Source organism: Apteryx rowi, unplaced genomic scaffold (assembly GCF_003343035.1).
Source record: "Apteryx rowi isolate R43461 unplaced genomic scaffold, aptRow1 scaffold_720, whole genome shotgun sequence".
NCBI lineage: Eukaryota > Metazoa > Chordata > Aves > Apterygiformes > Apterygidae > Apteryx > Apteryx rowi.
In genome coordinates, this window is record NW_020451006.1 from 345,699 (window position 1) to 351,737 (window position 6,039).

Sequence of the window (6,039 nt, forward strand, 5' to 3'; positions counted from 1 at the left end):
CCGGGCGCCGCGCCGTCCCCTCGCCGCCGCGCCACACTGAGCCGATCCCCTCCGCAACGTTTATTCGGCTTCACCGACCAAAAGTGACGTCAACCAACACAGCTCTTCTCTCTCCAACAATGAAAGTTGCTGTTAACAAGAGGGAAGAAGAGAGAACTGTTTATCTCGTTCCAGCCCCGGCAATAAATGACCTATCAGCTCCCACAAGGAGCAGGGCAGAGCTGCCTGCCGGCTCCCCGAGGGCAGCCTCCGCGCTCGCTCCGTACCGTGATTTTTTGTCTGGAAAAAGTTACCAACAGCGAACGCTTTACAAACAACAACAAAAAGATGCAAGTCCGCATTTAGTCATTTTTAAATGATGAATTAATTGGGAGAGAAACACGTAGTCCACCTCAGGTACCTAAACAAAATACATTCTTACACTGCGGATTAAGCTCAGGTAAAACAGAGAAACAAGAAAGATTCTGTGATGCAAACAATAGCCATCTACTGAAAAAAAGACAACGCATTTCCCCGAAGAGGAGACATTTTAAAGAAGCCTCGCAAAATTAGAAATTCACAGAGGAAGAAACATTTAACTTTTACATTTAGAACTACATTAACAATTTCAAGTAACACAAGCAACGGGAGGGGAAATTTTAAAAAATTATGTGTATGTATTAAAATTCACCAGCTACTGACATTTAAAAATGTATAGTACATCTGTTAAATACCAGTATTCCTGCCTTGCCTGAAACAACACATACTGAGGGGTTTTGTAAGAGGCTAAAAGCTTGTGCCTCCCTATACCAACCCTTTAAACTACACACGTGGTATCCTCCTCTTTTTCTTTTTTGGCATAGTCTCAAACTCGGCCAGGGGTAAAGTACACTTCAAGAGCCAAAAGACTGCTCCCTATAAACCATAACAATATAGATTTAAAGTTACACCACAGCACAGTGAAGAATATCCCTCAAGAAATCTAAGTAATTTCAGTATAATCTGATAAAATATTAAATTTGCAAAATTCAAGAAAATGCTTATCTTGCTCACCTAGTTAAATGCTACGTATAAGCATTTTTTTTAGTCAACGTTATTTCTAAATAAAGCTGATCTCAGCATAAAGAAGTAAGTATATGTAGAAAGATGCCATTGTTTTCTGTTTCCTCTTCAGCCACTGGCTGTGATTTTAATTGTGCTGGAGGATCTTCATTAGTATTAACACATGGGGAGATTTCACAAAGCTGCTTCATTAGGGGGAAAAAAAAAAAAAGCTTGGCAGACTAGCTCTTTTTGCATGCAATGAGAATGTCAGCCTTACCTCGGTCATTTGTAACATAATAAGTGCAAGCACAATGATTGCAATGCAGGAACATTGGGGGAAGGGCAAAAATGCTGCCTGTGTAATAAGGATATGAGAAAAGAAAGCTCCTTATTACACTGTAAAATGTATGCTAAAAATTAGTGAAGATGATGTCTCATGAGACTCGCGCTAAGTAAATTAATGTGCTGATATGTTTTTAATTATTATTTTTGTACTAGTTTATTTTATTCCCAGCATTCACATCCAGCAGCAAAGGTTTGCTAACGTTTATTGATTTTTTTTCTCTGCCACATTCCCGGAATACAGATTTTAATCATTTCACTACACCACACTCAGTAATTTCATTAAAAACTGGAACCTTCCATCCCCAGAAAAGCATTTAATTTCAATGACACACAATTTCTCTTCACAGCAAACTGTCTCAACACTAAATGCTGGCCTAAGGTTCAAATGCATAATTTAGTCCTGAGTTCTCCATGCTCTGCATTCCTTTGAAGCTATAATTTGACTAACTACCTAATAACTGTAATAAGGACAATGATTTCCTTATAATATGTTATTAACCCATATTTAATTAACTCAGAGGCCAAGCACTGTACATGCTTGATTGGGTCAGTACCTCTCTAACCTCAAAATTTACTAATAATGGTCTTAAAGAAAAATGTGGGATAAGAATGAGTATGGATACAATAAATAGCTGTTTTGCTCAGAATGTTATGCATCAAAAACGCATACATTTTCCAAGACAACAATATTGTCACTCAAGAGATAATAGAATTTCATAATAAGGGAAAACAAACAATGGATTTAGATATCTCACTAGCAAATTTATTGGCTGTTATGTATATATCTAATATCTCTGCCAGTAAATTTGAAATAAATCCTAATACCTATTATTACTACCTCTATTCTAAATAACTATTCAAAATATATTTTTTGTAGTTAGACAAACCATACAATCTTGTGAAAAATAAAGACGTATGTATGTTCGGATGTACTGTATAATCTTTGTTTTCTATAATGCTCAGTAGGACAGATTTTAAATTATTTGAATACAGAAGCAGAGGCTCCAAGATGTATTTCTTCTCTTCACGAAGTTTAGCGAAGTATCTAAATTTAAACCACTGGAATATATTTGATGTCAAAAATATTAACAATATCTTTCTCATAGCACTGACTATTAATGTTACCTTCAAGCATCAATTTAAAATATTGTTAGGTCACTACATAGTATTTTATATTCTACACCAAAATATGTTTTAAAAGAAATTGTAGTTCTTCCATTGGTCACAAATAAATCAGTTTTACTACTGAAAACTTAGTAAGATTTTTAAATTGTATTAACAATTCTTTTGTTTTAGTAAGCTTATTCAACAGAAGCTGTTTATAAAGTGAGTAAGTAGTACATCAGAAAGGTTCCTAGCTTCAAAATTTGGCTGTTCTCCTGCAGGCAATATTACAGCTGTAATTCTCAATTTTAAAAAAAATCAAATTTAAACTGCAGCATACATAGTATAAAAGCAAGATTCTTCTTTCTTTTCTTTGTATGATGAATTAATTACAAAAAAAGTTAGTCTTTGCGTTCTTTTTAGGTTTCCAGGGCAAGTGCCATAAAACACAATTTACCATGTCAGGATTTTGTTTTGTAGTGCCATTTGTCTTTTCTGATATGCTTACTGTCCTTATTACTGTATTAATATTTCTTTAAGTAGTTGCACCCACCAATGCATTCATAAAGTTAGCTGGTGAATTGAAAGAAAACAGAAATAAAACAAAGCAACTCCATGTTCTTAGACACGTACCTTTACACATTTCTATAATTATACTGAAGTCACTAGGACCATTCACATGCCAAAAGATCAGTGCTTTTCATAAAAGTGTTTGAAAGGTCAAGCCCAAAATTCCTATGGGACTATGTAGGGTGGAGTTCAATGTTACTCTCTCCCCAAAGGCAAAGCCGGTTTAGGAGGTTCCTGCTCATCTCCACCCCTATTCACAGGTTAACAGCACGGGTTTACACCCCTTCATTTGTGGCAATTTAGCTGTTTGTGGGGCTACACTCTAAGGTCAATGACTAAAGTTAAACCCTACATAAACATTTGCAGGCTCTGATCCTGTAACATACACTATTTCAGGCAGACCCTTCCACTCCCTTAAACAAAATTTTTGATCAAACTCTTTGAAAGTGTTTTGAGAAGCTATGCAGAATTCACTGCAGAGGCTAGGAACTATACATACATACTTCCGCTAACAGATGGCTTAGAGTAGTGTTTGCAAAGCATATATTTTATTATTATAAAATATATTAGAACAGATTTGACACATGGTAAGGACCAGTGAAGAATCACCATCATAGAAAAAATAATAATGTTTTTGCAAGGTTAATACAACTAGCCATTCTTCTGATATAGGGTGGAAGCATTTAGCATGTCATGTATGCTATTAATAAAAATAGAAAGGTTGATTTTGATGAAAAGCTAAATATTTCATTCAACTATGATGTGCAATCTATGTTTTAAAACATCACATTCAAAAGTAATAACACAGTGTAAATCAGTTAAAAGCATAGCCTTTGTGCTCAGAAAATTTGCTCTGGGCTTAGCAGGTTCATTCTTATCACAGTTGTTGGCACAGCAGAGCTTATGCTATCACTCTCTGAGGGCTATTTATACAGGTTAACATATCTAAGTACCCCTAGTTTTATTTTGTCATCCTAGTGTGGTTAAATGAGGACTATTCCTCACTATAATCAAAGAGTTTAGAAGGACACAAAGCCAGGGAATCTTTAAAAACACAATTAAGTTTATATACAACATAATACAAATGCAACAGCTTTCCAACTGCACTGATATGTTGATCACTGTAAATTGCTTCCATTAAGAAATGCGGGTTTAATTGCTGAAAATCAGTCTGTGGCTACCTCTCCTAAAGTTTTGCAAAGGTGTTGAAGCAAATGAATCTCCAAATGAATAGCCATAACTGCAGAGATTATACATCTGAAGTTGGATGATCTGAACAAGCGCCAAAACAAGAACTTCCAAAGGATGGGAAATAATCTAGACTGCAACTTCATGCACACAGTCAAACACAGAAAGCTTCCCTAAGGGGTCTCTGTAGTCACCGATGTTACAAACAACTTACCAAATCCACTTATTAAGGGTGCAATCCTCATATCACACATGCGACTGTGAAAAAGACAAAATTAGCTACAAGTTATTTGTATTTTCTTCTGGCCCTCAACTTGTAAAATACTATTTCTGCTCTTCTCAAAAGACAGAGAAATCCATGATTTATTCTGCCAACCCTATTTTAGCAGTGCCAATGCTCCAACCTTGCCCTGTACAGCTCCCCCAGCATCTCTTACACATCTTTTCCCATCTGCAAGCTCCGAGTGTGAACAGAAATGATATTGTAATAAACCTATTGAGAAATGTAATTTAATTCTAAACAATTAAAGCTATTAACCTTTTAAAAGTAGATAGATAGATTAAAGAAATCTTCCTCATCATATCATCTCTCTACTGTTATTCCATTTTACTGTTCAAAAATTAGGCCTTTGTCTTGTACTCAGAACTAATATACCCAATTCTAAATACTGGAGCGCTTTCAACAGCAAGCTGTTTGGGCCTGATATCCAGGATGTAATTTTGAAATTATTAAAAATAAAAGCTAATTTTAATTTTTTCAATCAGGTAACAAAATACTTTTACATTAGAAAAGAATGTGGTTACTTGTTTCTGCTTGACTGGAAAAACACCTTCCTCACTAATAATAACCTCAGCAAGTAAGGCACTGAAAAAGTCTTTTATTACCATGACAGTTCACTCTGAGCTATCAAAACCTTTGCAAAATAAAGTGACCAAAAAGATATACAAAAACAAAACCCACCTTTTTAAAATACCAAGTTTTTCTTATGTCTTCTATGTGATACGATACAGGGAAATGTTACCTCATAAATCCTTTTTTTTTTTTATCTTCTCCACAAAAATCAGACACTTTTTGCTATTTAGACTTATGTAGCATTTTCACTGCCCTGTGTAACTTTATGAAATGTCTTACAAAATAGTTTGGGTAATTTTCTTTATATTTTTGAAGCTGTCTTTGTTCTGGACCAAGATTAAGGCTGATCTTTTTTCTGAACAAAACAAGTGGTTTTTGGTTTTTTTTCCCCCCCTTTTGTGTTGCTTCTTAAACCACAAGGGTTCAAAAAAGCCCACCTCAAAATTTAACATGGATCTGTAGTGCAATTATACACTCAGGTGAGAAGGAGCTCTTTCTGGAGTGGAGTATGACAGCTGTTACACAGCAGACAATAAGATTAGGCACTAGTTTAGGACAGGAAGTGATGGCATCTCTTATTAAACTAAAGCTAAACAGGAAATAACCTTATGTAATTAGCCAGCTTGGAATTCAGCCAGGTCACAAGGATTAAGAATCCTACTCTCGCAAAAAGTTCAGCACAATTGTCAATGAACTTCAATTCAAAGCACAACATATTATATACGTCATGCAGTGTACACTTAAAGAAGCTATGATCAATTATTTTGTCAGTATACGTATTTACATACATAGCACCTGAGCTATTATATTAAAGGTAAGTTAGCTCAAGTGCACTTTAAATAGCTTTATCCATAACATACTATACAGTTGGCTACTTTTAAAGCTAAATAGACTTTATACATATTCTTGAGCTAGTTTTTAGTATATTAAAACAATGCAGAATTTGTTTTAAACTC